The sequence below is a fragment of the Aegilops tauschii genome, chromosome 5 (assembly GCF_002575655.3).
Source record: "Aegilops tauschii subsp. strangulata cultivar AL8/78 chromosome 5, Aet v6.0, whole genome shotgun sequence".
Taxonomy (NCBI): Eukaryota; Viridiplantae; Streptophyta; class Magnoliopsida; order Poales; family Poaceae; genus Aegilops; species Aegilops tauschii.
Genome location: NC_053039.3, coordinates 336,961,151 through 336,982,668, shown reverse-complemented (window position 1 = coordinate 336,982,668; position 21,518 = coordinate 336,961,151).

Genomic DNA, 21,518 nt, shown 5'->3' with positions numbered 1-21,518 from the left:
ATGTTTTCCGACATGTTCAAGGAGTTGACTATGATGAGATTTTCTCACTCGTAGCGATGCTAAAAGTCTGTTGGAATTATATTAGCAGTTACTGCATTATTTATGAAATCTTGCAGATAGGATGTCAAAAACATTGTTTCCTCGACGATTTTCTTGAGGAAAGGTTGTATGTGATACAACCAGAAGGTTTTGTCAATCCTGAAAGATGCTAACAAGTATGCAAAGCTCCAGCAATCCTTCTAAGGACTGGAGTAACCATCTCAGAGTTGGAATGTACGCTTTGATGAGATGATCAAAGATTTTGGGTTTGTACAAAGTTTATGAGAAACTTGTATTTCCAAAGAAGTGACTGGGAGCACTATAGAATTTTTGATGAGTATATGTTGTCAACATATTGTTGATCAGAAATGATGTAGAATTTCTGGAAAGCAAACAGGGTTATTTGAAAAGTGTTTTTCAATGGAAAACCTGGATTAAGCTACTTGAACATTGAGCATCAAGATCTATAAGGATAGATCAAAAACGCTTAATAGTACTTTCAAATGAATACATACCGTGACAAGATTTTGAAGGAGTTCAAAATAGATCAGCAAAGAAGGAGTTCTTGGCTGTGTTACAAGGTGTGAGTATTGAGTAAGACTCAAGACCTGACCACGGCAGAAGAGAGAGAAAGGACGAAGGTCATCCCCTATGCTTTAGACGTAGGCTCTATAGTATGCTATGCTGTGTACCGCACCTGAAGTGTGCCTTGCCATGACTTAGTCAAGGGGTACAATAGTGATCCAGGAAGGGATCACATGACAGCGGTCGAACTTATCCTTAGTATCTAGTGGACTAAGGAATTTTCTCGATTATGGAGGTGGAAAAGGAGTTCGTCGTAAAGGGTTACGTCGATGCAAACTTTGACACTAATCCGGATGACTCTGAGTAGTAAACCGGATTCGTATAGTAGAGCAGTTATTTGGAATAGCTCCAAGTAGCGCGTGGTAGCTGCATCTACAAGATGACATAGAGATTTGTAAAGCACACACGGATCTGAAAGGTTCAGACCCGTTGACTAATAACCTCTCTCACAAGCAAGATATGAACAAACCCCATGGGTGTTGGATTCATTACAATCACATAGTGATGTGAACTAGATTATTGACTCTAGTGCAAGTGGGAGACTGTTGGAAATATGCCCTAGAGGCAATAATAAAATGGTTATTATTATATTTCCTTGTTCATGATAATTGTCTATTGTTCATGCTATAATTGTATTAACTGGAAACCGTAATACATGTGTGAATACATAGACCACAACATGTCCCTAGTAAGCCTCTAGTTGACTAGCTCGTTGATCAATAGATGGTTATGGTTTCCTGACCATGGACATTGGATGTCATTGATAACGGGATCACATCATTGTCGACCGCCCCCCGAGGAGCGCCGCCCATCGCTGCCCCTCCCCTCCCCATCGCTGCGCCGCCTTGCTGCCGCCCTGTCGCCGCCCCCTCCCCGACCCGTCGCCGCCCCCCACGGTGAGCCCCTGCCGCCCCCCTGTGTCCTATTTTTTTTTCTGTTTTTTTGTTTTTCTTTTCTGTTTAGATAAGGTTTTTTAGTTTAAGTTTTTTCAGTTTAGAATTAATTAGTTTAGGTTATTTAGTTTAATTAGTTTAGGTTTAATTAGTTTAAATAGTTTAGTTTTAATTAGTTTAGGTTTTTAGTTTAGGTTTAGGTTATATAGTTAGCTAGATTAGATTAATTAGATTGGATTATATTACACTAGTGTTAGGTTTTAGTTAAATAGTCATAATTAAAGGAAGTGAAAAAAGAAGACGAAAAGTAGAATAAGTAGAAGGGGGAAGAAGAAGAAGAAGAAGAAGAAGAAGAAGAAGAAGAAGAAGAAGAAGAAGAAGAAGAAGAAGAAGAAGAAGAGGAGGAGCAGGAGGAGGAGGAGGAGAAAGAAGAAGAAGAAGAAGAAGAAGAAGAAGAAGAAGAAGAAGAAGAAGAAGAAGAAGAAGAAGAAGAAGAAGAAGAAGAAGAAGAAGAAGAAGAAGAAGAAGAAGAAAAGAAGTAGAAGACGGGGGATGAGAAGAAGTAGAAGAATGAGAAGAAGTAGAAGTAGTAGAAGAATGAGAAGACCCCCTGACCGCCTGACCCCCCAACACCGACACCACCCCCCGACACCCGACCCCGACTCCACCCCGACACCCGACCCCCTAACCCCCTGACCCCGACACGACACCCCGACCCCCCGACCCCGAAACAGCACCCCGACCACGACACGACACCCCGACACCGACACGACACCCCGACCCCCGACACGACACCCCCGACACCCCGACCCCGAGACCCCGACCCCGACCCCGACCCCGACGCCGACACCCCGACCCCGAGCCTGACCCGACACCCCGACCCCGACACCGACACGGCACCCCGACCCCCGACACCTCCCGAAAAGGTGTTCTTTGGCCTTCCAGAGGCCGACGGGGTCATATATTTGTGAATTATTAGTTAGGTCATATATTTTTCGATTTTGCCGGCAAAACTTCCCGGGGTTTGTCACGTTGCCTGGTGAGGGTCGGCTTCCAGAGCTTGGGTTGAGCTGGGAGCACTACATGGCTGCCCCGGCCCCGCCGGATGTCATTATCGACGGTGTCGTGTGCGACACGAGGGCAGACATGGTGATCAGGACGTTCTGGGTAATTTCTCCTTTACACATTTCAAAATCTTCAACTAGCTAGTTATTAATTGTACTAATCAATATTGTCTCATTTGATTGCAGACATTCTACAGGTGTGAGGAGGGATACGAGGAGGACGCGGCAAATGTTATCCAGAACGTCTGCAAGCGCCTACTCCAGAACTTACGGCACGAGGCTCGGGTGCAGGCTGTTCGAGACTACTATGCCTTGCGTGGTATCAAGAAGACCTAGCTGGCGTGCCGCGATAAGTTCCTGAGTAAGGAGCAGTACATGAAGGTAATTCTTAAGGCCTTCTACTTAAGTTCCTTCATTTAGTAATTCTTAGCCGTAGCGCTCAAGTTTCTATTTGCTAACTTAGGCGCCTCCGAGATGGTGTGCGGATCGGATGGATTGTTGGGAGGTGTTGGTCGATGAGTGGTGCTCAAAAGAATGGCTAGCCCTCCACAACGAGGCCAAGGACAAACGTGCCCAAATGGAAGGTGTGCCACACCATCAAGGCAGCTCCAACTTATATCAGTTCGGGCGCAACTGGGTATGTGGTTTGCTTCATGATTCATGCAATTCATTCATCATGCTAGCTTGAGCCCTTTAATTACTAATTTTCATTGTTTCTCTCTTTCAGGCACGCTACAATAAGGCGGATAAGGTGCCAGAGGTGTACGACCTGTATGCCATGGCCCACACTGGCTCTTTCAAGAAAGTCAAGGCTTTCTCTCAGTCTGACCTCGATGATGCAAACAACTTCACCAACATCTCCTCCCACAACAAGCTCGTGAGATATAGAGATGAGGGGAAGGCGAGGAAAGGGGAGGACTTTAACCCGAGCCAGGGTCCCATTGATCCAGAGCTGGTGATGATATCTGGTGGCGGGAGGTCCCATGGCTCCATAGCCATTGGAGATGGACTTATCCGTTGTCCTAGCACTCTCCCGGAGATCAAGGCGCGCCAGTCGAGCTCCGCTCCTGAGATAAGGCCTCGTGAACGGCCAGTGCAACTCGCCATCAAGGTTAGTGATACGTACTCAGTTATCTTTCTCCATTACATTGTGTGCGCTTCCATCAATGATTACAAATGGTCATGTGAGTGGTGTTGCAGGCTGCTATACAGACTGAGAGAGATAGAACGGAGAAACTTCTGGCGGAGGCGGCGGAGAGGCAGCAGGAGATGGAGGAGAGGACGAGAAAGATGATGGAGGAGGAGAGGGCACGGAATGACATGCAGGTAAGGGCCATGTACGAGCTCCTTGTGGTAAGTTTCTTCTGCAGATTACTTGCTAGTCTTAACATTTGAGTCTCATTACTAACTAGTATGACTCTGTTCTGAAAACCAAATGTGCAGTCTGTGTGCGAGAAGTCCGGTCAGCCCGCTCCGCCGATGCCAGTGATTGCTCCTGGGAGCACGGTGAGTTTAATTTGAATGGACATTACTTGCTAGTCTTAACATTTGAGTGTCGTAATGCTAACGAGACATTGGAAATGATCTTTGGTGCAGCTTAACTCCAGAAACGCATCGCACGATCCTTCTCCAGGTAGCGGCACTATCCACCCCGCTTCTACACCTCCCTGATCACGGTAAGTTTCTCTAGTGTTTTGCTTAACAAATGCATAAAGACCTAGACTTAGCTTTATTTCCTCCAATATGCTTACCATAATGACCTAGAGTTAGCTTCTTTTCCTCCAAAATGACTTAATAAGCTTACTGACCTCATAAACCATCCATTTTACCTAAGTTAGCTCTAAAACGATATGTACTTAGCTAACTTATGTCAAAAATTGCATAATTAGCTCATAAACGACCCATTTCACCTAGGTTAACTCATAAACGACACATTTCACCTAGGTTAGCTCATAAACGACCCATTTCACCTAGGTTAGCTCATAAACGATCCATTTCACCTAGGTTAGCTCATAAACGATCCATTTCACCTAACTTAGCTCATAAACGACCCATTTCACCTAGGTTAACTCATAAACGACCCATTTCACCTAGGTTAGCTCATAAACGACCCATTTCACCTAGGTTAGCTCATAAACGATCCATTTCACCTAGGTTAGCTCATAAACGATCCATTTCACCTAACTTAGCTCATAAACGATCCATTTCACCTAAGATAGCTCATAAACGATCCATTTCACCTAGGTTAGCTAATAAACGATCCATTTCACCTAAGTTAGCTCATAAACGATCCATTTCAACTAATTTAGCTCATAAATGATCCAGTTCACCTAAGTTAGTTAATAAATGGCATATACTTCTTCTTCTAGTCTTCTTCTTCTATTCTTTTTCTTCTAGTCTAATTCTTCTTCTAGTCTTCTTTTTCTAACTTTCTTATTTGTCATTTTGCAGGTTTCGTTCACTTCACGGAAGCCAGCTTTCTATGATGGATTGCTTGTTTTTTCCTTTGATGCACTTCTTGTATTCTACTCGCTTGCTATGATGAAACTAGATTGCTATGATGAAACTTTGCATATTGTAATATGTATGGATCGATGGAACTATGTGCAACCTACTATGTATGTATGGATATATATGTGCTGGATATTTATTATGTTGGATATATATGTGCTGGCTCCTGTGATATATTTGCTGTGATATATTTCCTGTGATAATTGTTGGATATAAGAAAAATAGAATAAAAAGAGGCAGTGGGCTCTTTGCCGTCCGCCGCGGACGGCAAAGACACCTTTGCCATCGGTGGCAGACGGCAAAGGGGGCACGTGGCGCCCACCTGTGCTTCCTGAGAGATGGGCCATTTGGCAATTTTGCCTACCGTGGCGGACGGCAAAGCTAAGCTGATGGCAAAGACTTTGCCTTTGCCGTCCGCCGTGGCAGACGGCAAAAAACAGCGGGCGCTGACGCATTGCTGACGTCAACTGGCGGACGGCAAAAAGGCGCTCAAATTTGCCGTCCGCTGGCGGACTGCAAAGGCCGCCGTTAGCCGCCTAACGGACTAACGCTGGCGGACGTCCAGTATTTTTGCCGTCCCTCCTCTTTGCCGTCCGCCATAAAAAGCAGACGGCAAAGGACCTGTTTACCGTAGCCTACTTTGCCGGAGCCTTTTGCCGTCCGCGGCTGACGGCAAAGGCCTTTGCCGTCCGCCGTTCGAGCCTTTGCCGTCCGCCGTGGCAGACGGCAAAATAGCTATTTCCTGTAGTGGGCGCCTCCACCTGGCTTGGGAGGCAAGCCTCCACCTGCTTGGCTTGGGGGCAAGTCTCCCTAGGATTTTCCCTAGGGAGATCCAATCTGCTTGGCCGCCGCCCCCTAGGGGAAACCCTAGGGCGCCTCCCCTCTCCCCTTGCCCATATATATAGTGGAGGGGTGGGAGGGCAGTTGCACCTCTTCCCTGGCGCAGCCCTCCCTCCTCATACACCTCCTCCTCCTCCGTAGTGCTTAGCGAAGCTTTGCCGAAGAACCACGAGCTCCATTGCCACCACGCCGTCGTGCTGCTGGAGTTCTCCCTCAACTTCTCCTCTCCCCTTGCTGGATCAAGAAGGAGGAGACGTCCCCGGGCTGTACGTGTGTTGAACGCGGAGGCGCCGTCCGTTCGGCGCTAGATCGGATCTTCCGCGATTTGAATCGCTGCGAGTACGACTCCATCAACCGCGTTCTTGTAACGCTTCCGCTTAGAGATCTTCAAGGGTATGAAGATGCACTCCCTCTCTCTCGTTGCTAGCATCTCCTAGATTGATCTTGGTGACACGTAGGATAATTTTGAATTATTGCTACGTTCCCAACACTACCGTCAACCAAATCTTCGATCTGGCCGTAGCCGTCGCTCAGCGCTTTCCTTGCCTCAGCCCAGCTCGCCGCCTCGGTCTCATATTCAGCTTGGAGGGCGGCCTCGCTATCCTGCGCCGCCTTCAGGGCCGCCTTATGGCTCTCCTCCTGGTCGGCCAGCTTCTTGACCAAGCGGTCACGCTCCTGAGCCAAGGCGTTGTACTCGGCTTCCTTGGCGCGAAGGGCAGTCTGGGCCCCACCCAACTGCTCCCTCAGGTCGGCATTGGCTTCTGCAGATATGGTAAAGAAGAAAAAAGCAATAAGAAAGAAGTCGCCAGGAAAGATCCAGCCTGACTACTCAGCAGTCGGCCCGAATCTCGGGGACTACACCCAGTGGGTGCGCTGACGCGCCCCCACGTGAGATAAAAGATGAAGCACTTACTTCGGCTCTCAGTCAGATCAATGGTCTTCTGGTTCAGCTCCCGGGCCTGGGAGTTGAAGGTAGCCGCGCGGAGGTTGTGATAGTCCTGCAAATAGGACAGAGGAGCGAATAAGAACAAGATAGCAATCGAAGTCTACTAAGAAGTTCCAAGCCGCCTGCTCAGCAGCCGACTCGGAACTCGGGGACTACACCCAGTGGGTGTGCTGACGCGCCCCCATGGAAGAAATCAAGAACAAGAAACAAAAAAGTGGGAAGACTCACCCGAATGGCCGTCTGCGTCGCGAGGAACTCTTGAGTATACTGCTTCAGCACGGTGGCCTGGGATTGAAGCCGGTTCTGGACTTCTTGCGCCGCCACGTTCAGCACGGTCGTCCCACCACCCGGCGTCCACCCCGGCGAGCTGGCGCTGGCCGTCTCCAGATCCTGGGCCGATGAGCTAGAGCCCGCGGCCTTCGGTGGGTCCGGCGCCGAAGTCGCCTTCCCTGCACGCTGGCGCGATGGCGACCGGACCACAAGGTCTGCCCTTGCTGCCGGCTCGCCTCCAGCCGGTTGCACGGGCAGCGCGCTAGGCCGGCTGCCTTGGTCCGCCCCAGTCGGCGATGGCGGTGCCGCCTCCCTCTCCAGGACGACGACGTCGCCCTCCTCCCTCTCCATCACCGGCTGGTTGTCACCGGCTTCCTCCGGCGGGGGCACCGGGATCTCGGGCACCACAGCGTGAAGGGGGACGACAAGTAGCGGAGGCCGGTTACGCAGGGCCTCTTCCGCCCTCTCTGCGGCTGCAGCCTCCGCCTGAGCCTTGGCCACTGCGTCGGCTTGTGCCTCCGCCGACTCCTCCTTTGTCTCCTGCGCCACCTTGGCAGCGGCCGCCCTCAGCTCCTCCGCCTCCCGCTCCTCCCGCGCCTCCCTCGCATTCCGCTCCATCGCCGCTTGAAGCTCGGCACGAGGGTCCACGCGGCGGGCGCTTGCAGATCCTCCCGCCGCTCCAACCACGGAGGCGGCAGCGGTCCGCTCAAGAGAAAGCGGAGCCCTGTTTTTTAAGTCAAGACAAGGACTCAGAAGAATATCAACAAAAAATAGGAAGGAATACGCGAGAGAATTAACACTTACGCCGAAACCATCTGCGGCTGCTTCACCACCTTGCGAAAGCGGGCGGCCTTGGCGGCCGCCTCGTCCCGCTTAGTCGCCACCGCCGCACTCTTGGGCTTCTTCGGCCGACTGCCAAAAAGGATCGGCGCGGCCCGGCGTTTCTGCGCGCCGCCTCGAGCAGCCGGCGCAGCGGATGAACCCGCGCCCTGATGATCGGACGCCGGCTGACGGCGCGGGACGACTTCAGCCTCGTCGTCATCCCGCCAGTCCTCGAAGCTGGTTCCGAACCCGGAGCTGCCTGCCTCGCCGCCTACCCCCACGGCGTCGTCGTCCAGAGCGGCCGCCCCCAAGTCGGGGTCGTCCAAGTCGTCCGTTGCCCGGTCGAGGAGGTACTGGCGTTCCACCCCAGCGGCTCCGGCTGCCGGTCGAAGGAGGGGGCTCTGTCAAAAACAAGCCGACTGGTTAAAGTCGGCCAGGAAGAACTCAGCAACAGAGAAAATGAAGAGGAAAAGAGAAGAAAATTTACCAAAGGCGGGGGATTGGCGTGGGAGTACGGCTCCTTGCCAAACTGCCACTCGTCGGTGAGCTTGCAGTTAGCAAGGTAGTTCACCATATGAGCTACCTCTGCGTGAGGCATCTCCTTGGTGCATAGCCGACTCGGATCGAGGTGGCCGCTCATTTGACAAATCATATGAGGGCGGCCTTGGAGCAGGAGCACCCGGCGCGCCACGAAGGCGGCCAGCAGGTCGGGCCCGGTCAGTCCCTCCGACTGGACCAGTACCCGAAGTCGGGCGACGGCGGCGGCTCCAGCAGGCGACAGTGTTTTGGCCCGATAGGACCATTGGGGCCGCCTCCCAGCCGGCGGGCCAGCTACATAAGCCAGCAAGTTGACGTAGTCGCCTTGCGAAGCGACGTTCTTCACGTAGAAATAGGACTGCTGCCAGAGCTTCACCGACAGGATCAGCGTGATGGGAGGAAAGGGATTGTCGGCCACCGGCCTCCGCATCGCGATGAAGGCGCCGCTCTGAGCCGGCACGCCCCTCATGGCGGTGCCGAGCTTGGACTGGAAGAATTCCCCCCAGAGCTTGAGGGTGGGAAGGACGCCGAGGAATCCCTCGCACAAAGTGACAAAGGCAGACAGCAGCACCACCGTGTTTGGGGTAAGGTGGTGCGGCTGGAGCTGGTAAAACTCGAGGAAGGAGCGGAAGAAGTCGCTCGCAGGTAGGCCGAGGCCGCGCAGGCAGTGCGAGCGGAAGATCACCCGCTCGGCCTCCTCCGGCGCCGGTGAGATCTCCTTCTCCGGCGCAAGACGGACCCGCACATAATCCCGGCCGGGCAACCGCCGCATCTTGCGGAGGAAGTCGATGTGATCGTCGTGGACGTTGGAGCCGTCCCAGTCTCCGCCACGCGACATGAGGGCGAGAGGCCGATGGAAAAAGCACGGTGGCGGCGAAAGCGCAGCCCCGCGACGGAGAAGCTGCGGGGTAGTGCGATGTCTGGAGGAGCGGCGCAGCGGCGAGTAGCTGCAGCGACGGAGAGGAGGAAGAAGAAGAAAGTGGCAGAGCGAGGGTGAGCGTGCGAGCGTCTGCCGCTCCTCCTACTCCCCCTATTTATAGCCTCGTACAGCGAAGCCGAGGAGGCGAGGCACGAGGGGGGGACGTGGGATTAACTGCGCCCACTCCCCCACGTCTCGCGATTATTCTGCCCTAACGGCGTGCAGAAACTGTCGTTGGAAGACGAATGGCCCATTCGGGCCACAGAAGATCCACCCATGGGCCGCAGCGCGGAAGTGGCGGGCCCCGGCCTGCGGCAATGTCCCGTCGCTCGCGTGGGCTAGCGGCCCTTCCAGCCAAGGATGCCACGTGGCGTGCAGGCGGCGAGCGGCCAGCCCGCAGCCTAGCATGTGCGCCAGCTGGTTCCCGCCTTCAAGCTTCAAACCCTCACCTAGACGTCTCACCTGATCAAAGCCGGCTCCTAGCTGCTGGCTCTTCAAGATAGGAAGCTGGTCGAGCTTCTCATCCTCCTTTCAGTCGCGAAGCCCAACCAGCTTCGGGGACTACTGTCGGAGTAAATAACCACGGGTAGTCTAGCCGGCTCCCCCTGGCTCTTCAAAAATTGTTAGGCAGAACAAGCCCTCAAGCGTCCAAGACACATGACCGCCTTCCTATGGCCGGCTGGCCCACCGGCCGGCTTCCGGAAGGCGGCAAGGCTATGCTGGCCCTCGCGAAAAGGGCCGACTGCCAGTAGCCGGCTATGAGAAGGCCGGCTCCTGGCAGGCGGCCAGGCGTCCCCCCTCAAAGTCTGCACCCCCATAACGGCGATGAGACAGGGCGTGGCTACAGTAGAGCCTGCCACCCCCGAATCCCGGAGCACGCGTGGCCACAGTGCGCCATCCGGCGCAGCACTGTTGCCATGTTGACCATGACGCCATCCACGATAGGCTGTCAGTATGGCCCATAGGTGGCGGGCCCCGCCAGCCAGAGAGACACCCGAAGGCGGCCAAGCCTCCCCCAGTCGGCCTGGGACGTAGCCAGCCCCCGTCAGCCGGCTACCTCCCTCCCTCGAAGTATGTGCACCATTAAGGAGACAAGACGAGGTAAGGCTACAGTGAGAGCCCTCCAGGCGGCGGCACTGTAGCCATGCTTACCCCAGCAAAACCCTCGTCATCAGGGGCGAGCCTAAAGTAACCAGCCGCCGACAAGACCCCAGGCGGTGGGCCCGGCCTGTTGGCCAAGGGGCCTGCAGCCGGCGGGACCCACCAGTCAGCGGGCCCCAGCGCCCAGCGGAGAAGCCGGCGGATACAGACACTGATGGCCTGGACCCGCATCCAGCTGGATTACCATTGTACCCCTGGGGGTAGGCCTATATAAACCCCAGGGCACCCATGCAAAGGGTTGATCTCTTAGAGGTTTAGACACCACATAGATAGAAGAGGAGAGCTAGCCTTGCCCTTCTTCTTCCTCTAGCCAAACAGCTCAAGGAGCCACTTGTAGCCACTTGTGTTGATCTAGTGATCATGCGGAGACCCCGCAGAGCAGGACTAGGGGTGTTATCTCCACGGAGAGCCCCGAACCTGGGTAAGATTCGCCGGCGTGCATGTCTTCGCCTTATCCCGTTTCCAGGCACCGGCGATGTCTTACTATCTCCCACAATGATAAGCCACCCGTTGGCCTATGTCGCACCTACCACCCGACAAAGACGCTCCAAGCAAAACACATATCATGTGGTGAATAAAAATATAGCTCCAAGTAAAGTTACCGATGGAAGTAGACGAAAGAGGGGATGCCTTCCGGGGCATCCCCAAGCTTTGGCTTTTTGGGGTCCTTAGATTATCTTGGGGGTGCCATGGGAATCCCCAAGCTTAGGCTCTTTCCACTCCTTGTTCCATAATCCATCAAAATCTTTCACCCAAAACTTGAAAACTTCACAACACAAAACTTAACAGAAATCTCGTGAGCTCCGTTAGCGAATGAAAACAAAAGACCACTTCAAGGTACTGTAATAAACTCATTCTTTATTTATATTGGTGTTAAACCTACTGTATTCCAACTTCTCTATGGTTTATAAACTATTTTACTAGCCATAGATTCATCAAAATAAGCAAATAACACACGAAAAACAGAATCTGTCAAAAACAGAACAGTCTGTAGTAATCTGTAACTAACCCAAACTTCTGGAACTCCAAAACATCAGCCAAAATAGGAAGACCTAGGAAATTTGTTTATTGATCAGCAGCAATTGGAATCAGTATTTTATCACGTTCTGGTGATTTTTAACAATTGTTTTCGTGAACAGAAAGTTTCTGGAAATTTCTGCAAGATCAAATAACTATCATCCAAGAAGATCCTATAGGTTTAACTTGGTACAAACACTAATTAAAACATAAAAACATATCTAACCAGAGGCTAGATCAAAGATTTATTCCTAAACAGAAGCAAAAGAAAAAAAAACTAAAAATAAAATTGGGTTGCCTCCCAACAAGCGCTATCGTTTAACGCCCCTAGCTAGGCATAAAAGCAAGGATAGATCTAGGTATTGCCATAATAATGGTACGGCAAGTCATGAAAACTTTTCTCATATTCTCTACGTTCAGCAGCAAGTTTTCTTTGAGGCAAGCAAAAATAATCAACAGGGCTAAATTTAATGGGACAAAAGTCCCCAAGATCAATCTCGGGAGGTATGGGTTCCTCCCTAGGCCCTTTGTATTGCACAACCAATTCATCATTACAAGCATTCTTTTGGCAAAAAGTCACAAGCCTTTGTTCAACAGGAAAATCTAATCCATTATTCTGAATAGCAAAATCATCATTAAGTTCGGAAATTCTATAAACTAGAACATCGGCGGGAACCTTTTTCCTAAGATTTTCATTATAAGCAATATGATCCAAAGAATGTAAATGCATCATGTCTTCTTGATTAAAAAGGATAGCTTCTATGGGAGGATGGCTAGCATCTACCCTATAATGCGCAAAGATTTCTCTAGCCTCTTTCATTATGAATCTAAACTCATGAGCCAAAAAGATAGTGGCGGCACGCTTAACAGAAGAATGCTCAATATTAGAAAATTCTAGGAAAATTCTTTGTATGCAAGGATGCATATGAAGAAATTGCCTTTCAAGTTCAACTACAAGCAAAGATATTGCATCCGCAAGGCTACTAGTTTTATGAAGAATAGAGGCACCCATAATGGGCAAAGCACCGGCACAAGTAAAGAAATCTTGAATAACTCCTTTCCCAATAACATTACTGCTACTGACTCGAGATTTTTTGGTGCGCAAGATAGTAGGTTCCTCAAGAGGATCATCGAAAGCATCAAAATTTCCCAAGTTGTTATTATTGCCTTCATTAGCGATAACCTCCCCAAATTCAGACATGGCGAAAGGAAGACGAGCGAAAAGAGGCAAACAGAAAAGAGAGGGCGAATAAAACGGCAAGGGTGAAGTGGGGGAGAGGAAAACGAGAGGCAAATGGCAAATAATGTAATGCGGGAGATAAGGGATTGTGATGGGTACTTGGTATGTTGACTTTTGCGTAGTCCTCCCCGGCAACGGCGCCAGAAATCCTTCTTGCTACCTCTTGAGCACTGTGTTGGTTTTCCCTTGAAGAGGAAAGGGTGATGCAGCAAAGTAGCGTAAGTATTTCCCTCGGTTTTTGAGAACCAAGGTATCAATCCAGTAGGAGGCTACGCGCGAGTCCCTCGCACCTACACAAAACAAATAAATCCTCGCAACCAACGCGATAAGGGGTTGTCAATCCCTTCACGGTCACTTACGAGAGTGAGATCTGATAGATATGATAGGATAATATTTTTGGTATTTTTGTGATAAAGATGCAAAGTAAAATAAAAGCAAAGTAAAAAGCAAAGGAAATAACTGAGTGTTGGAAGATTAATATGATGAAGATAGACCCGGGGGCCATAGGTTTCACTAGTGGCTTCTCTCAAGAGCATAAGTATTTTACGGTGGGTGAACGAATTACTGTTGAGAAATTGACAGAATTGAGCATAGTTATGAGAATATCTAGGTATGATCATGTATATAGGCATCACGTCCGAGACAAGTAGACCGACTCCTGCCTGCATCTACTACTATTACTCCACTCATCGACCGCTATCCAGCATGCATCTAGAGTATTAAGTTCATGAAAACAGAGTAACGCCTTAAGCAAGATGACATGATGTAGAGGGATAAATTCCTGCAATATGATAAAAAACCCATCTTGTTATCCTCGATGGCAACAATACAATACGTGCCTTGCTGCCCCTACTGTCACTGGGAAAGGACACCGCAAGATTGAACCCAAAGCTAAGCACTTCTCCCATTGCAAGAAAGATCAATCTAGTAGGCCAAACCAAACTGATAATTCGAAGAGACTTGCAAAGATAAACAATCATACATAAAAGAATTCAGAGAAGATTCAAATATTGTTCATAGATAAACTTGATCATCAACCCACAATTCATCGGTCTCAACAAACACACCGCAAAAAGAAGATTACATCGAATAGATCTTCATGAGAGAGGGGGAGAACATTGTATTGAGATCCAAAAAGAGAGAAGAAGCCATCTAGCTACTAACTATGGACCCGAAGGTCTGAGGTAAACTACTCACACTTCATCGGAGAGGCTATGGTGTTGATGTAGAAGCCCTCCGTGATGGATGCCGCCTCCGGCGGAGCTCCGGAACAGGCCCCAAGATGGGATCTCGTGGGTACAGAAGGTTGCGGCGGTGGAATTAGGTTTTTGGCTCTGTATCTGATTGTTTGTGGGTACGTAGCTATATATAGGAGGAAGAAGTACGTCGGTGGAGCAACAGGGGGCCCACGAGGGTGGAGGGCGCGCCCTGGGGGGTGGGCGCGCGCCCCTACCTTGTGGCCTCCTGGAAGCTTCTCTTACGTAGGGTCCGAGTCTCCTGGATCATGTTCGTTCCAAAAATCACGCTCCCGAAGGTTTCTTTCCGTTTGGACTCCGTTTGATATTCTTTTTTTGCAAAACTCTAAAATAGGCAAAAAACAGCAATTCTGGGCTGGGCCTCCGGTTAATAGGTTAGTCCCAAAAATAATATAAAAGAGGATAATAAAGCCCAATATTGTCCAAAATAGTAGATAATATAGCATGGAGCAATCAAAAATTATAGATACGTTGGAGACGTATCAAAAGGCATTAAATGCCTCTTCAGTAAAGGTAGGATCGCGCATGGCGGCCCTCCAGTGCCGATGGTTCATGGCACTCTCCACCTCGGAGTTGGTGACGGATACATTGTCCGAATCGTCGGACAGAGGATAGTCCGGCATGGCACCCGTATCGACTCCAGCTCTAGAGGCAGGGTCCGGGGTCGGATTGATGGATGTGTGTCCGGCGAGGTCTCCGGATATAGTCCGGTGAGTGCTCTTCCTGAAATATGCGGGAGGAGAAAAATGTCACGGTTCGGTATGCTTGCCACATGGCGTCTCAAAAGCTGTACCTTTTTGATGAAGGACGGAGCTTGGAAGAATCGCCGTTCTGCCATTCTTTTCGAAGATCCGCCTTGTGTCGGCGTACCCTTATCAAGGGACGATCCCGATGCGGCATGGCGAGACGAGCGCTGCCCCTTTGAAGCATGAGACAGTGCAGCGGGTGAGGCACGATGGGAAGACTCTTTTGGTGGAGATGCTCCCTGGGCACTTACGTGGGAAGACGGAAGAAGGCCGGGGTAATCAGCTTCGATGGCCACTTCTGTGCCGTCATAGCCCGCTTGATAAAAGACCCCCTCCTTGAGCTCCACGGATATATCCGGATCCTCCTCGAAACCAGGATCCAGGTCCCGATTATGGTCCTTCGGCTGCGGAGCGGGGCCGTATATCCCCGGAGTAGCGTTTCTCCATTCCTGGTAAAAATGGCCCGGTTAAGATTGACTAATTACGACTCAGGAAGAATACTAAGTGAGGTGGTGGATTGAAAGCTTACCCAGCTAGGGGGGTTGTCATGGAAAAGCCATCTCGGCACTTGAGGCGAGTGAATTCCTCTTTCCCCCCTTTGTAAAGATCAGCCAACATGGCGGCCAGGGCGGTGAAGTTATCCGGACCCTTGCGCCCATAGCGGGATGTATCATCCTCCCTGTTGTAGTTCCACATGGGGAGTCCTCTGGATTGGAGCGGTTGGACACCGCGCGTTATGGAAATCGCCATGACTTCAATTATGGACAGTCCGGACTGGGTGAGTACCTTTATCTTGTCCATTAATTTCTTAACTTCCGCACTGTCCTCCTACTCGAGGCTCCGGGGGCGCCAGTTGTGGCGTTCCTTTAACGGGCTATTGGAGCTCCTCGTTAAATCAAATCTCTTGTAATTTGTTCGTGTATACTGTAGTGTTTGTGGGTAATGTATTGTGAAATTCATTTGTCGATTCTTGGAGCAAGTGTTGATGGTACTGTAGTGTTTATCGTCGTCCGTTCATTCCTCTCGTCGGTTTGTATTGTTGGAGTACTGCTCGCCGGGCACCGGACACGCCAAACGCAGGACGCCGGACAGGCTGCACACCGAACATTTTTTTTAATATTTATTAAGTTCTTTGCTGTCGGTGATTTTACGAGGCTGACGGCAAAGATTGCGTTTGGCAGACGGCAAAGGGAGGGCATCTTTGCCATCCACCGCTGATGGCAAAGGCCCCTTTGCCGTCCGCTTCAGAAAGCAGACGGCAAAGAAGCTCTTTACGGTATCCTACTTTGCCGGAGCCTTTTGCCGTCCACGGCAGACGACAAAGGCCTTTGCCGTCCGCCATCCTTGCCTTTGCCGTCTGCCGTGGCAGACGGCAAAGTAGCTGATTCCTATAGTGATTGGGTCCAAAAGAACAACGTCTTCAATATAGAACCACTCCGAGGGCCACTCTTCGGATGCCTTCTTTGGAGTGCCGGATAGGTATCCTGTTCCGGCTATGCGCCACACTTTGGTGCCGCCCACCTCGAATATGGATCCCTTTTGGGAGCGAGGGACGCGGCAGAAAAGCTTCCTCCATAATTCAAAATGGGCCTCACAGCCTAGGAACAGCTCGCAAAGAGCGACGAAGCCCACGATGTGTAGAATGGAGCCTGGCGTGAGGTTGTGCGGATTGAGGCCATAGTACTCCAGGAGACCTCGGAGGAAAGGATGGATTGGAAATCCAACGCCTCTTAATAAAAAGGAACCAAAGCACACTCGCTCCCCTTCTAAGGGATTAGGGAAATTTTCCGGTAGGGCTTCGCCCGTAAAGGAGGTTAATCCCGCCAGAACGGGGACTAGATCCGCAGGGGGGAGATATCCCTGCATCTGGAGCTTGGTCAGCTGGGCGTGGGATACAGAACAGCTCTCCCAATCGCCTTCTTGCGGACCGTGGGGGCGGGCAGAAGAACTGGGAGCGCTGGCCATGTTTGCATGGTTTCTTGTGGCAAGCTCTAAGGATTTTCTGCCTGGTTTGGAATGGCATCTGAGATTCAATCTCCTTAAATAGACGCCTTCCTTGCAAGGCCTGGGTGTTATGTGTAAAAATGCTTGGACCCTTCGTATTTGTCTGACACGTGGGAGCTGGAGCGGTGATGGCGTAGAAGCCAAAGGATATAAATTTAATGTAAAGCCGAAGACCGAAGACCAAAGATGTAGATCCGAATACAGTCCTTTGGATCAGATGCTTGGAGATCTGAGGAGGAGGAACCGCCTTGCAATGCCAAAGACAATTTGCGCGCCGGACACGTCGTCATTGAAGACTGGTTCGGGGGCTACTGAGGGAGTCCTGGATTACGGGGTCCTCGGGCGTCCGGGCTATGCGATATCGGCCGGACTAATGGGCCGTGAAGATACAAGATAGAAGACTTTCCCCCGTGTCTGGATGGGACTCTCCTTTGCGTGGAAGGCAAGCTTGGCGTGTGGATATGAATATTCCTTTCTCTGTAAACCGACTCTGTACAACCCTAGCCCCCTCCGGTGTCTATATAAACCGGAGGGTTTAGTTCGTAGAGGCAATCATAATCATACATGCTAGACAATTAGGGTCTAGCCATTACGATCTCGTGGTAGATCAACTCTTGTAACCCCAATACTCATCAAAGTCAATCAAGCAGGACGTAGGTATTACCTCCATCAAGAGGGCCCGAACCTGGGTAAACATCGTGTCCCTTTTCTCCTTTTACCATCGATCCTTAGATGCCGAGATCTGCCGATTTTGACACCGACACCGACCCTCGGGACTCGCATGAGACACCCTGAGGAAGCGGCCGGGGGAGCGGTGCAGTCCGGCGCTCCTGAGGTTGAAGCCCCCGAGGCCCTGGCGAGCCGCTGCGGGGTGAGGCCTGCGAAACCCACGCAGCCCCGCACTCCTGACGTTGCCTCCTCCGGTGCCGCACTAGCTGTCCCCTGCTTTGGCGACCGCGCCCAGGGCCTTGGCCAGCTCCGACTGAACTTCGAAGCACTCCGCAAGAGGAAGGTGTCTCCAAGCTGCAGTGGTGATGCCTTCCGGCCATTGAAGCAGAGGAAGTATATTGCCATAGACGAATGAGTACCTAATCTTTGTAATTTCCTAAGCGCTGCTTGTCCTTCTGATCATGATTCTTTAGGGTCCCTTCTGCCAGGGTAGTGAAATCTCCCGAGAAGCGCCCTTCGCCTGCTGCGAGCTCTCCGCTGACCCTGAGCACCTCGTGCCGACCTGCCGCGCGCGACGCGAGGCTCGCCGGGGAGGCGGACGCGCCGGCCTAGCATCTTGACCCTGCGCTTTTGTCGTCCCTCCTCCCCGGTCCTGCCTGGGGTGCGGGGAGTGTGCCGAGGGCCCCACCCATGGTCCTTGCCCACGGCTAGGCGACCTGGACCCTGGCCTTACCTTCGAGCAACGAGGCGCTGCCCCGCCGGGCCTCCGCCGAGGTCTGGAGGGCGGCCGGTAAGGCACCGGCCTCCGCCCCCCTGCCGGGAGCGGGCGAGCCGCTTGGAACTTCTCCAACAAATCTTGGCACGGAGGACGGACCCGGGTGCGCGTTCGAACTTGCATGCGAGCGTGGGGCAGTTCGCCATGAGCTCCTCCGGGAGGCGATGGACGCGCTGAGCCGGTTCGGGGAAGAGCTTGTGGATGTTGAGGCCCGCCTTGAAACCGAAGGCCTTTGGCTGGCAGATGAATGGCATCAGCTGAAGGTGGCCATCGACTTCGCGCGTCTCCAGCACGATCGCGCCAACGCGAAGACCGAGGCATCCCTCGCCACCTCACGCGAGGCCAGCGCCCGAGCCTTGGAGGAGCCCAGGGAGGCTGACCACCACCAAGCGGCTGCAGAGCAACGCGAAGGGGAGCTCCGAGCTCTAAACGCCTCCTTGGAGCAGCAGGTTGAGGCGCGCAGGGCTGCCTTGGCGTCGATGAAGGGGGCGCCTTCTGAAAGGGGGGAGATCTTGAAGCGCGAGGAGGCGATGATGCTGGAGGCCGCTGAGTGCAGCCTTGAGCTTGAACGGCTGGAGACGAGGCAGCGCCAGGTTGCCAGGCGGAGGACGCCGCCAACTCGCGGAAGCCAGGATCCAGGAGGAGATCGACCGCAGGGTGGCGGAGGCTCGAGCAGATCTTGGCGGGCAGATACGACCTGAAGCTGAAGCTCATGGAAGCCAAAGCTGAGGGCAGAACCACTGCCCTCAGGTCAAGGTTGGATGAAGCGAAGCAGCGTGAGAAGGCCGCTGCAGCGGCCCTGATCTCTGTCCAGGCCGAGCTGGCCTCCGCCAGCGGCGGGTTACTGATGCCGAGTCCCTCGCGCAGCAGAGCAGGGAGGAAGCGCTCCGTCAGCAGACATTGTTGCACAAGCACACTCCCATGCTCCGGGCTCTTAGGATGAGGGCCAACCAGGTGCTGGGAACTATCTGCGACGAACACGCCCCTCACCCCCACGCGGAAGACTATGCCAGCCATCTATGCTTCTTCACCGGCATCGTGAAGCGCCTGGAAGACCGGGCCGAGAGGGCTCGCGAGCCTGTGGACGAAAAGAGCCGAGGCCTCCTTGGGCGCGTGTTCTCCCGCGTCTTCAGCCATCTTCAGAATGCCGACCCCAACTTTGATTTTGATGCCGCAATTGCCCAGTGCCCGGGGCTATCTGGGACAACCTGGCGCGCTGGGTGGACAATAATGTGGATGCTCTGGTCAGGGCCTTTGCTTCCGAGGACGACGCGGTGGTGGTCGTGGCAGACGAAGGCGCGCGTGGTTGATGATGGCGAAGGTGACGCTGGCGACAGTGCTAGCAGCGCATCCGGGAGCGATTCGCAAGATGCTGCGAGCGACATGTCCGATTAAGCCCATGCTCCTTTGCTTTGAACCTGCGTGCAAAAAACTTGGGCACGGCCCTTCAAGGTGTAAGAGCATTTTGGGGAGGGGGAGCCCCTCATGTAATCAAACTACTATTTTATTCTTTAAGCCATGCTTGACCGTGCTTTTGCGGGCCCAGAAGCTCTTGCGCGGGCTTGTTGTTGTAACTTACCTCGGTCCGGGCAGGCCTCGGACTGGTCTTGCGGTCGTCTATGTGTATTTCTCCCGAGGGGAGTACTTCATGGGCCCGCGAGGTTTCTGGCTCCTGAGGAGCCTGCTAGTCCGCCCGAGAGGGCCTCGCGAGGAGCGAGCGCCAGATCGTGGCAGGGCGTGCGCGCAGCGCGTGCATACTGCGCCCAGCCCCCACTCGCGAGGGGCTCGCAGGGGAAGGGGTAGCAGGCATGGACCTCAGAGCAAGGCACAGAATCCAGAAAACTCAGAAAAATTAACACGAATGAGAAAGGACGCCCCCCATGCTTCCCAACGAAATACGACTTCAAGTTTGAATCCAAAAAAGGCAAATCGAGCTACAGAAAAAGGGGTTGAAAGAAAATGGCCGCATCTGGCACCTAGCTAGTCTTCTTGTCTTCTCACCAGCACGGAGCTAAGTGCTTTCACTGGCTGTGAGCATAGTCATTGGGGGACAGTGTCGACGGCCAGCTCGGAGCATGGTGCTTCCACTAGGACGTGGGCGGGAGCCCCCGAGGCTAGAGGGCGGCTCTCCGGAGACTCCGGGGCATGTACAGCCCCACTCATTATTACATGAGAGTATCATGGGTGGAGACCTTCACAGGCGTGAGCCTTGCTTCATATCGCTAGACGAGGGCCCCGCCGTGCGCCACCCTCGGCCACCGTTGGGGCGTCCCGAAACCAGGACGATGCAAGGGGCAAAGGGGACGCTAGCGGCGCCCTCGGCGATCACGGGACCCCTGCCAGGGGCAGGGCTTGCCGGCGCCTCCCCAACAGAGGACCTACCTCCGGGCGACGCCTTGCTCCGCGCGGCATGTGGGAGGGTCTTGCTCCAGCCCTCTCCCATGCAACCCCTAGTGCGCTGCCCCCAGTTGGCGCGGGGCTGCCGCGGTGGGGTCACCGTCCTACGCTGCGGCGTGGTCCACCTGCGACCCATGGTAAGCGTAAGCCTGCTCCTGAGATATCAGTGGTACCCTGTGGTTGTTGTCGTTGGCTGGGCCGGCGAGGCTCCTGGGTGGTTCATGGAAGGCCTCAACTTCGAGCATCTCTTCTTCCCAGCCCGGCTCGAGGAACGAGCAGGGGTCATCCTCTAGCATGTACTCTTGATCCAGCATGCGGGGCACATAGGCTCCTGGAGCCGCCGCTCCGGAACCCCCGCCGAGTTGCCCTGTGCCTGTAGGATCGAAAGTATGTCTAGAGGGGGGGTGATTAGACTACTTGACCAAATAAAAATCTAGACTTTTCCCAATTTTAGTTCTTGGCAGATTTTAACAACTTAGCACAAGTCAAGCAATCAACCTACACATGCAATTCTAAGAGTATAGCAGCGGAATGTAAAACAATTGCATATGAAGGTAAAGGGATGAGTTTGAGGGAGCAAATGCAATGTTGCCATGGAGATTTTTTATCCGTGGTTCCGATAGGTGGTGCTATCGTACATCCACGTTGATGGAGACTTCAACCCACGAAGGGTAATGGTTGCGCGAGTCCATGGAGGGCTCCACCCACGAAGGGTCCACAAAGAAGCAACCTTGTCCATCCCACCATGGCCGTGCCCACGAAGGACTTGCCTCACTCGGGTAGATCCTCACGAAGTAGGCGATCTCCTTGCCCTTACAAACTCCTTG